General features: G+C 37.3%; 1 non-coding gene across 1 annotated transcript; it reads right to left on the bottom strand.

The window, feature by feature from the left end:
- Positions 1–12,092: 12,092 nt before the first annotated feature.
- Positions 12,093–12,198, bottom strand: LOC123286770 (U6 spliceosomal RNA). Its single transcript, XR_006529573.1, has one exon. It is a non-coding gene; the product is annotated as a U6 spliceosomal RNA (small nuclear RNA).
- Positions 12,199–12,404: the final 206 nt, after the last annotated feature.

Below are 12,404 nucleotides of genomic sequence, written 5' to 3'. Positions count from 1 at the left end.
GTGTATGCACTCACACATATACAAATGACTTTCTGCTTTTCAATCTTCACAAACCCATGTTCATACTTAAAAACGATATTCCCATTGCACTCTTGAACCAGAGACTCCATTAGTATAAAGTGTCATGGGTAGCTGTTGGGGTGGAGGACACTCAAGAGTCTGATATTTTCCCCAAACTGATTTTTGTTCTACTGGGCAAAGTTGAGGGACTTATTTGAACTCTGAGCAAGTTTCAAAAAGTGGAGCGTATATGTGCTTACTTAGTCGTGTTCTATGAATGCTAACGCTAATCCGTGCATGTGAAGAGACTGGCATGTGGCAATTGTTCAAGAAACTGTTAGTCTGTTGTTGATTAAAGGAATGGCAGCCGTAATCAGAAAGCAGCAAAAACACTATGCATTTTCAGCAGAATGCAAATACTTGTATTTTTGTCTTAACATTTAGCTAACAAACACAATGAAAAAGAAAAAAACCCAAGCAACCAAACATATAAAGGTGATCAACATCAAATCTATGAGTTGTTTGTATTTCAAGACAATCATACATACTTCATTGCCAGTTTACCAGCAGGTTTATTATAGCATTAGCAGCAATAAATAATATTATGCACATTATAAACAAGAATATATGATATTCCTGCCTCTTCCTTATCACAGCAGAAGTGGATCTCTGTAACATACACATAATGAAACCTTATAGGTAAGGCAAAATATTTTTTAACATCTATACTTTATGAGTTCTGCTTGAGTTAGACAAAAAAATAACATTTAAACTTCTGCTGTAACATATATCTGAATAGGACTCATCAATTATTAGGAAATGTGTAGATATTCTAGAATGAGAAGTTACATGGGAGTCACTTACATGATATTTAGTTGAGCCCAGATATCTCAGAATACCTTCCTTCTCTCTGAGTTGGTCTTCTTGCTTTTGTTCTCATTCATCGTCATCTCCCTTCTTAAGGAGTTATATTTATTATTTAAGGATAAAGGTTGAACAATTTAGCTAATTGCCCAAGGCTATTCCCAATCAGGCTGTATATATCCCCTTGTCTGTGGGTAGTGAAGGCAGGACTTTGTGCTCACATCCTCTTGCTCCATATCCACATACCATATGGACTGTCATAACTCTATTAGCCCAGTTGATTTCTTTAATCCAACCTAGATCTTCCATGTCCCTTCTCACCCCTGAGATTTTGATCAAATGTTTGTCCTTGCCTAAAATCCTATCACCCCTCCTCCACCTCCATATATTCAACTTCTAGAAGCTAGTTCAAGTCCACTTTATCTAATGAAGCTTGGAGGGTAGGGGGTGGGGAGATGAAAAAGAGGCGTGGGAGGATTAACTATTTGCTGGCAAACTGTACCTTCCTTGGTATTTAGAGTCATGATAGCTCATTAACTCATTTGATGTATGACCATTGACATGTTTAAGTCTAATAGTTTTATGATTGGTAGTCTTATCATGTGGAAATTGTGATTGACACCTTTTTTGAACTTCTTCAGCATAACAGCGGTGTGAAAAGTGTCTAGTCTATATGTTCTTGCTAAACTGATTTGGGTTGAATCTATCTAAATGACTGCTTGTTTTTCATTAGTTTTCATTTTAACATTTTAAAATGTTTAAGAGTTGGTTTTTCAGTTTTCTGCTTGAATTCTTGCTACTTTACTCTACGTCAAGGCATTTAATAACAAATTTTATGAGGTCCAATTCAGTGGTTTTCAAATTTTATTATACATATAGACCTTCCTGGGATCATTTTCAAAATGCACAATCTGGTTTCTGTTACCCACAGTATAGTGTAATAGATGCTCTGAATGGCACTCTTGATTACAACAAACTGTAAAAGTTGCTAAAGAAAAGAATAATTTTAAATTCATCGCTTAGCTGACAAAAAAGTAAGAGATTTGCAGAAGCCGAGATGAAGTGAAAGCAAGGACTTGAGGAAGTGAGTTCCAAAGCCAGCTCTCACCTTGTGACCCTGAGCTTCCATTTCGACAGCTGCATGAAGTCCAAGAGCCCAGAGGTAACTAATAATGAGGCAAATCTAGGAGGAGACCCCTGGAAAAGCTCAATGTAAGGTGACAGATTAATAAAATGACAAATATTAAGTGGACTACAAGAAAACCAGCTTTTCTGAACTCAAAGATTTGGGAGGGAGCGAGAAGTTGCAATCTCCCTTACATAGGTTTATGGTCTGAACTGTGGTAGCAATGAATGCTGTCCAAAAAAGCTCAAGAAGATAATTTGATTGAAAGTGATCTAGGCTGGTAGTGACCACAGACAACCAATAGAAGCAAATGAAATTCCCCTCAGGAGGAACACAATCCAATAGAAGCATCAAAGAATTTCCATAGACAGTTTTTGAGAAACACGAGATCAGAGTTAAAAAAAAAAAAAAAATCACAGTAGAAGCAAACAAGAACCATGATTGAAAGTCAGGGGAAAAATAAAAAAGACAGTATAATTAGCCACACAAAGATACCATTTATTTAATGTATCTAGTAGAGACTCTCAAATAAGAATATATAATATATACCAAGAAATCAGAGAGATGTTTAATGGAAATATTCTATAACTTAATTTTGGTGGAGATACACGACTGAATATATTTGTCAAAAACTTGTTGAAATGTACACCAACAAGAGTGGATATTACTGTTTGTAAATTGGAACTCAATAAACCTGACTTAATGAAAGAATCACCATCACAAAGATCTTAACAAAAAAAAGAAAACTGTTGGACACAAAATGATCATCAGAGGGTTATTTATAGCCTTAAATGCTTCTAGGTTTAAAGAAAAAAGGCCCTAAAGAAAAAATCTAAAACATCAACTTGAGACAATAGGAAACAAAACAAAAATGTCTAAAGAGAATAGAAAAGAAAAATAATAAAATGAATGCTTAAATTAAAATAATAGGAAACGAATATTCAGTAGCAAGGGCCAACAAGGAGAGAGGAGTTGATTTTTTGGAAAGACTAATTGTTCAGTAGCCTCTGTAACAAGTTACCACCAGAACTTATTTGAAAACCATTCAGTCAGTGAATGATGACTGCTTCATTAAGCAGCTTCTGAAAGCCAGCGCACCGGCAATAGACACACTGATAGCAATGCCTCCACAGCTAAATACTAACGATTACGAAAACACTCTCACCTCTGTGATTGCAGCAATCCTTGAACTCCGTGCTCCCCAAATCCTATACAATTGTTCTCTGGTTTGCTCAGAGAGACTGCAATAACTAAGGCTTTTTCAGACACTCAGTTGTAGTTTTTTCATTTGTTACCATATGACTCTGGGAAGTTTTCGACAGGTTCAAGGCTCTTCCTGCTTTTCTGAACAACGTAGCACGCATGCTCAGAGAGCCCCCTCACTGCTCATCTGTAAACTTGTAGCTCAGACCCCCTCTCTCTGTCCTGCTGTGCCACCAACTGCTGGCTGGCCATCACCTGGAGCCCTACAGTCATTTCACAGGTGTCAGGTGTCACCGATCTCACTGCAGTCCCATGGAATCATCCTCTTCTCCGTGTGTTCTCTGTCTAGTACCAGCATCTCCTCAGCCTCCCAGGCTGGAAGTCGGGGTTTCATACTGAACATCTGTCTTTTTCTACTTTCCCCTATCAATCAATCACCCAAACTTCCAAATTTTACCTAAAACTGTCGTTTTTCCAGGAGTTCACAGCCTTGGCTGCACATTGGAATCACCTGGACAGCTTTTAAAACTACTCATGCTTCAGTTTAAATTTTGATTTAAACAGTCTGTGGCAGGGGAAGGGGCACTGGGCATTAGAATATTGAAAAGCTCCTCAAGCATTCTAATACGAAGTCATGGTGGAGAACCAAGCACTGCCCCATCTGTCTCCTCACCTCCATTGTCACCTTATTTCAGGTCCCTGTAATTCCTCATATGGATTATTAAAACTATTATGAAGACCAGTGAGGCTCCTGGTCTCCAGTATTACTTCAAATTCATCTTTTGCACAGCTGTGCAGTAGTTATAGATATATGACCATTCCCCGCCTTTTAAAAAAAAAATCTCTCCATGACTGCCCATCAATAAAGGATGAAGTCTAAGCTCTTTTAACAAGTCCTACAGCAACTTCCACTATGTGCCTCCTATCTGATGATGCATGGCCTCATTCCTTGTCACTTGGCTTTTCAATATAGTCTAGCGTTATTGAAATTTTTATCATCTTATACACACATTGTTGTGCCTTCCCTTCTACCTAGAATGACATTCCCCATCTCTTCACCTGACTAATTAGTAATGTAGTTAGACTTATCTGGTAGTCTATAAAATAGTCAAATATTCTCTTCTCCAGGAAGCCTTCTTTGATTCTCTGAGGCAGGGTGACCTTGCTTTTCTCTTTGCTCTCATAATATGCGGAGCTTATTGTCCTCATTTCCTTTATCATATCTTATGATGTCCCCTATGTTTCCACCTCCATCGACAGGCTGTAAGTTCCTCGAGTCCACTCAGAGTTTGGTTCGACCTTTGACATAGTTTGGGCTGGTGAGAAATACAATAATCAATAAAACCAAAATTTGCATTCCATTTGCTCATAACACATGCATAACACAGTAACAGAGTTGGACAAATGCGACACTGGCTGTATGAATACATATGAAAACAGTGCAACAGAAATATAGTAGAGGAAGCAGTTTACTCTGTGGAGTGTGGAAGGGGTAGGGGTGGGGATGTTCAGTTAGAAGTGATTGATTAGGAGATCAGCTTCCATCTAGAACTGAATTCATTGCAGCAATTGCAGTTAAAATATACTTGTTTCACCAGACCCATAAGGGTTTAATGACGGCTTCTTTTACTCTGTGTTAGGATGTCTTTGCTTTCTAGAATATCAGTTATAGCTACTGCATTTTTATTTTACAGGCAGAGACTCTGCTAGAAAATTTTCAAGTGGCAATTTATGGTAATGATATCTGGTTACAATGCCTTGCATATGGTAAATTCTCCATAATATAAGCATTTTCTCTGGTCCTCGTCTATGTAATAGTGAGAGAGCTACAGATAATATTGCTTGACCATGTGGACCACAATATGAGCAGGGAGGAGAGAATGAGCTCTTTTCAGCTTTTTCCCTGCCACCAGGTTGCAATTATCATTAAACTTCCCTCTTTATTATACATTTTGAACCTCTCAGCAGCCTAGTCACCAACTACCTGAACTTTCAAAACTCTGAATAAAACAACCAAATCATACAACTCAAGAAATTTGGAGAATCAATGGGTGACAGTGTTTGTGCATGCCACATCCCTGTTTCTCCTTTGAACACTTCCTTTGGCTTAAACCTTCACTACAGAAGCACTTGCATTAGCTGAATTTTATTTCTAGCTCTAGCATACTGGAAATGTAATGTCTAAAAGCAAATTCATTATCACAAAATTATGATGCAACCAAACAATTTGGTTTCCTCATGGAGTTCATTATAAAGTGATTCTTCATAAATTGTGTGGGAAATGAAGGTAGAGAGTATATGATATTGCATTTTCAGAGAATGTTTGCTTAAAATCATCTCCCTGGGAATAATTTAAAATTTTAGAGTTAGTATTAACTCTTTGGGAGCAGCAGGGCAACATTAGTGCACTAAACAGTTATTTTCTCATTAATTTTCTCCCTTAAGTGTTTCCTTACTGACCTAAACGTACCCATGCACTGTTCCAAAGCTTTTATTAACATGTATGTGGAAAATTGGTAATTTCTCTTCAACAAGAAAAAATTCTACTTTACTGAGATTGTTTCTTTTCCTCTGAAGGCAAACTTTCTTTTCTTCCTCTACACCTTTATCCGTTGATGTAACAGGGCGCCAAATGAAAATATTCAAGCCCCTTATTTTGTTCATTAGCGTCTATGAATGTTGAGATTGCCCTGTGATCAAATTCAGCCCTGCAATATTACTCAAGGACAGGCAGTTCTCATTCCCATGAGGAAGGGCGATGTCAGGAAAGATACATATGTTTGGTTCTTGTTTATGAATGGCCTGGGTTAGCATGGATTAAGATTACAGCTGATGAAGAAGGTTACCCAGAACAAGAGTTTCTAAACAGATAGCACCGTGCTTGGCTTATCCCTGGTTGAAGTCATGGGAGTTGGCATGTCAAGTTTGATGGAGGCCTGTGTGCTGGCAGGTCCTCTGAAGCATGGCATAATAAGGGTTTTTTTTTTTTTCTATCTGCCTAGTCTTCTATACTTTAGCAATAAGTCTGAATACAGGACAACTTTCTCAAATTCTTTCTATTAGAGCAACGTTTTCCAATCTCCTCCCTCTTTGTCACTCATGACTGATGATGCTCATATGTCTTGGGCCACTCTCAGGTGCATCCTCAAAGTTATCTCTAATTCCAAGTTCAATTCTCCCTTTTTCATTAAGAAGGTAGGCCTTCCAGATGCTATTTTTCTCTGGCCCCTTGTCTTGGATCCCTTTGTATATTACATAGACCATCTTTGTGTTTCTGGAGCTGTGATTCTGTGCTATCTGCTAAGCATCTTCCATTTGCTTCTCCATGACAGTTTTTACACTCATCCAACTTGCTTTGTGTGCCCTGGGGTATTCATTAATTGGCCACCTTGCCCTTCCACTATATGTTCAGTTTGTCCAATGGGAGGCTGGAGATTGGGATGAATTTGAGGTCAGGGTACTTTTCCTCACCTCCTTCCTTGACAAGTTACAATGAGTTGACTGTGTCTTTCTACCAAAGGTCACAACTCCTATTAGTGGCCTTCTGCCTATTCCTTTCATGTCTTAATTCTGGTAACTGCTCCCTCTCCTTGCCCCTTTAGACCAAAGGTGACAACTCTACTGTAAGTAGTTTTGACATACAGCACTATGTCTTCTTGATGTTGTTCTCATTTGTAATCATGCTCATACTTTTTTAAGCAGTACCTTTTAAAACTCTCCTCTAAATATCTGTCTTTGTCTGATCCAGATCCTGCCTAATACATAGGCATCACGGCTCCTGAATAACTCAAATATTGTATTCTTTAAATGCTCAAGTCATCTTTCATCCCCCCATCAAGATCAGGTTCAAAAATACTCCAGGAACCTACAAAGGAAGATAACAGAAAACTAGAGGGGAGGCAGAGTGCATCGGGCCAACTTTCTCAGGTCTCCATGAGGGAGCAGCCTTTGATGGGGGAAGCGACAAGAAACAGATCAGAATAATTACAGCACATGCTGGACTTATAAAAAAATAAATAATTCAATAAGTTTAACAAATTTTTTCAAGTGGAAAATTACTTAAAGGAAAATGAAAGAGAGACTACCTCACTTCAGCAAATTTGAAAGGTCTAAAGAAAGGGAGATATCACTTATTGTAATGTAAGCCAAAATGACAGGAAATTAGGATAGTTATTTCTGAGGTGATTCTTAGAATAGATTTATTAATGAAAATCTTCCACCTGCTAGAAGGGAGGGTGACGATTGTATATTTCAGGGGAAAAAATTCTCCCTAAATATAACTAAGAATAATATTTCTTAAAATGATGTCTATAACAACACATGATATAGCTTTCCAGAAGAAAATTCACCAATAGACTAGGGAAACGTATTATGCAAATACTTTTTCTTTTATTGAAGTCACATTGGTTTATGATATTACATAAATTTCAGGTGTACATCATTATATTTACACTTCTGCATAGACTACATCATGTTCACCACCAAAAGTCTAGTTTCCATCCATCACCGCACACATATGCCCCTTTACCCCTTTTACCTTCTCTTCCTCCTCCCCTCCAATAACCACCACTCTGTTCTCCATATCTATGTCTGTGTGTGTTTGTTTATATTCCACATATAAGTGAAGTCCTATAGTAATTGTCTTTCTCTGCCTGCTTATTTTTCTTAGCATAATACCCTCCAGGTCCATCCATGTTGTCACAAATGGTATGATTTCATCCTTTTTTTCTGACTGAGTAGTATTCCACTGTGTGTGTATATACATCTTCTTTATTCATTCATCTGTTGAGGGGCACTTAGGTTGCTTCCAAGTCTTGGCTATTGCGAATAATGCTGCAATAAACATAAGGATACATATATCTTTTTAAATTACTGTGTTTTCATTTCTTTGGATAAATACCCAGAAGTGAAATAGTGGATCATATGTTATTTCTATTTTTAATTTTTGAGGAATTTGCAAACCAGTTTCCATAGTGGCTGCACCAATTTATATTCCCAAGAGCAGTGTAGGAAGGTTCCTTTTTCTCCACATCCTCTCCACCACTTGTTATTTTTTTGTCTCTTTAATAATAGTCACTCTGAGAGACATGAGGTGATATCTTATTGTGGTTTTGATTTGCATTTCCCTAATAATTAGTGATGTTGAACATCTTTTCATGTGCCTATTGGCCATCTGTATATCTTCTCTGGAAAAATGTCTGTTCAGATCCCCTGCCCATTTTTTGGTTGGGTTGTTTGTTTTTGTTGTTTTTGAGTTATATCAGTTCTTTATATATTTTGGATATTAGTCCCTTGTGGGATATATGATTTGAAAGTTTCTTCTCCCAGCCCGTAGGTTGTCTTTTCATCTCAGTTCTGTTCCATGGATCTGTGTGTCTGTTTTTCTGCCAGTGCCATGCTCTTTTGATTACTATAGCTTTATAATTTGAAATTGGGAGTGTAATACCTCCAGCTTTGTTTTTCTCTCAGGATTGCTTTAGCATTTGAGGTCTTTCATTGTTCCACACAAATTTTAGGATTCTTTGTTCTATTTCCTTTGCTATGCAGAAGCTTTTTACTTTCATGTAGTCCCATTTGTTTATTTTTTCTTTTGTTTCCCTTCCTGAAGAGACATGATATTCAAAAAGATACTGCTAAGACCTATGTCAAAGTGCACACTCCCTGTTTTCTTCTAGGAGTTTTTTGGTTTCAGGTCTTATATTCAAGTCTTTAATCCCTTTTGAGTTAATATTTGTGTATGGAGTAAGATAATGGTCTACTTTCATTCTTTTGCATATGGCTGTCCAGTTTCCCCAAAACCATTTATTGCAGAGATTTTCCTCTCTCCATTATATATTCTTGGCTACTTTGTCAAAAATTAGCTATTCGTAGATGTGCGGGTTTATTTCTGGGCTCTCAGTTCTGTTCCATGTATCTGTGTGTCTGTTTTTCTGCCAGTGCCATGCTCTTTTGATTACTATAGCTTTATAATTTGAAATTGGGAGTGTAATACCTCCAGCTTTGTTTTTCTCTCAGGATTGCTTTAGCATTTGAGGTCTTTCATTGTTCCACATAAATTTTAGGATTCTTTGTTCTATTTCCAAGTCTTTGGTATCAGTGAAGAACTATCTCATTATCACCAGTGGAGTGTAAACAGTAGCTAAAAAATTTCTAGTCAGGGATGTTTGAAGAGATAATGTCAAATTAAATGTATGATGAGATTAAAACAACTTTAAAGCCCTTTTCAATATTCTCAGTCTGTTTCTAAGAAATTATTCTATATAATTTTATCTTTACTGAAGGTCTCACTTTATAGGTAAGATAGTGCCCATATCCCAGATCAAAGTGGGGAGACATTGAAACTTATAGGTGGATAATTCATATCTACCCAATACTCAACCTGAAAATAAGAGAGATATGGCTCTTTGGGAAAGCATCTCAAGTAGCTGCTTTACTCTCCTAGACTAGTCCAAAAATGAATAGAAATAAAAAAAAAAAAAACAGAATGTTTTTGCCTGCCTTCAAGTAGTGTGGTTTTATTAGTTAGTTTAAAGGCCAATATGTGATAATAAGAGACTTAAAAACAATTTATTGACTTAAGAAACAGAGTTCATTTAACAGTCCATGGTATGTGATGCAAACTAGCAGATATCTCTACTCACTTAGTCAATTGATGGAAACTCGGGAATCTTCAGTATATGGCATGTTCAACAGGGTGGCTGTCCCTAAAGAGGCCCACATCATTTCGATTGTTTGGGCTAGAACTTACCCATAAAGACACTACAAACTTCAAGGGTGCAAAGGAATGAAGTTTAGCCATGTAACCAGAAAAAAATTCACGATGAATTTTTGTGGATAGCTGTCTTTTAAATTATGATTGCTGCAGAAATTTTGAGAGCTCACTGGCCAGCCCTCCATTCCAATCCCTTGCTTAGAAGAAAGTTAAACCTTTGTGGGATGGATAGGTATGAAGTTTTTGAAACTAGTGTTAACCAGCAGAATACATAGGCCAGAAAAGATTTTCTGAGTGCTCTGGTGAGAAACTCTCAAGATTCAGGATATACAAAATAATGTTTAAAATGGATGTTTATCAATATTTTAGTTAACTAGATTTTTTAAAACGTCCTATTGTGATATAACGTATAAATTGTTTATTCCTTCTAAGCATCAATATTCTAATCACATGAATAAGCAAACTAGGTCACTACCTACCACTCAGTTCTGTTTTAAGAAGTAACTACATTCCTTATGCACTGAGCTTGGCATTTAAGAGGGGGAAAAAAGGTTAAGGTTTTCTTTCTCCCTCTTTTGGACCAAAACATTTTGAGTTTTCTTTGCCTCTGTGTTTTGCTCTTGCTGTTTTCTTCTCATAGACTGACCTCGTTTACCACGTGTCTCTATTCTACCTATCATTCTAGGAAACTGCTTCAAAGACCACCTCAGCCTTGAAGGCTTCCCAGATTCTCTCATTGGGACACTCCCTCCACTGTTTACCATTAACATTTTATTGGTAACACTGGAGATGTTATCATTTCCTAGCATGAATTAGAGGGTTTTTTTTTTTAACTGCTTTTTATTTTTCAAAGTACAGAATAAATTTTACAGTTCTCATCAAAATGTTTCCTTGAGAATGTGGAACTTGAGCTGACCCTTGCAAGATAAGAATTATTTAGGTGGGGATATGGATCTAACAACAACAGACGGAGCCAAGATGTGGTGTTACAAAGAATCCATTTTGTTTGTTTTTTGTTAATGGGAAATGAGAGAGTGATACTGATATTTCATTACCCATAAGCTCTCATCCTTACCAATCACTGAGCAAATGCTGTCTGCTATCAGCAAGGCTCTTTATTAGGAAGTTAGTCTATAAAGTCGTGAAAGATGTGTATTCTGTTCTGAAGAGGTTTACGTGATATAATTTTTTTTTTCGTGGAAGTGGAAGAGGATTTGCGCTAATCCATCCACATTCTCTAACCTTATTTCCCTAGAGATTAAATCAGCATGTTCGCACATCAGCTGATTAGAGTTAAAATCCCATCTATATCCATGAATTTTGTATTGATCACTGAACCCACTCAGAAGCAAACTCTAATCTCTTTGTCCTATTTCCAACATTCCCTCTCCATTAGGAAGAGAAGTTTTTAATTCTTGGCTCCATGCCCAGATAGATACACCCCTGGGGGCATATAAAGATATACATTTAAAATGTTAATCCAAAGGACAAGGATAATTTATTTTCTAAAACGTTAGGTAATTTTAAATATCAATTTTTCATTAAAATTAAGATATAGTATGGAGTAGAAAGTTACAATAGTGTATACTTTGAAACAAAACATCCAAGTTCATAGAAATCATATACGGGGCTGGCCTCGTGGCCAAGTGGTTAAGTTCCCATGCTCCGGTACTGCGGCCCAGGGTTTTGTTGGTTCGGATCGTGGGCATGGACATGGCACCACTCATCAGGCCACGTTGAGGCGGTTCCCACGTGTCACAACTAGAAGGACCCACAACTAAAATATGCAACTATGTACTGAGGGGATTTGGGGAGGAAAAGCAGAAAGAAAATAAAAAAGAAGATTGGCAACAGTTGTTAGCTCAGGTGCCAATGTTTAAAAAAAAAAAAAGAAATCGTATACTTGTACTGGCTATTTCATCATTCTTCTCAAGAGTATTGGGTTACAAATCAATTCTCTGCTGTTCATAGGAATTCTTTTTATTTAATTTTTAAATTGTTTTTATTATTTTGAAGTAATATTGGTTTATAACGTTACATAAACTTCAGTTGTATATCATAATATATTTTGAATTCTGTGTAGATTGCATGATGTTCACCACCCAAAGACTAATTACAATCCGTCCCCACACACGTGTGCCTAATCACCCTTTCACCCTCCTCCCTCCCTGCTTCCCCACTGGTAACCAAAATATGGAATGCTTCATGAACTTGCGAGTCATCCTTGCACAGGGCCATGCTAATCTTCTCCGTATTGTTCCCATTTTAGTATACGTGCTGCCAAAGCGAGCACAGGAATTCTTCATTGGAAGAATTTGAGAGTTCCTGTTTTAGTCAGCTATTGGATTATCAGGCCAATGAGTTTTCAATTTAGATTTGCTGCCTCCAGTCATCTGAAGGCCGTGTCAAAATATGGTTCCTCAACTGGAGCAGTGTGGGGCCATGAGATATTCAGGTTAGTTAGCAGCAGATCTGGGATCATGGGTTAAGGGGTTTGGA

Source organism: Equus asinus, chromosome 6 (assembly GCF_041296235.1).
Source record: "Equus asinus isolate D_3611 breed Donkey chromosome 6, EquAss-T2T_v2, whole genome shotgun sequence".
Taxonomy (NCBI): domain Eukaryota; kingdom Metazoa; phylum Chordata; class Mammalia; order Perissodactyla; family Equidae; genus Equus; species Equus asinus.
The sequence above is the reverse complement of the archived record's forward strand: the minus strand, read 5'-3'. Positions and strand labels throughout refer to the sequence as shown.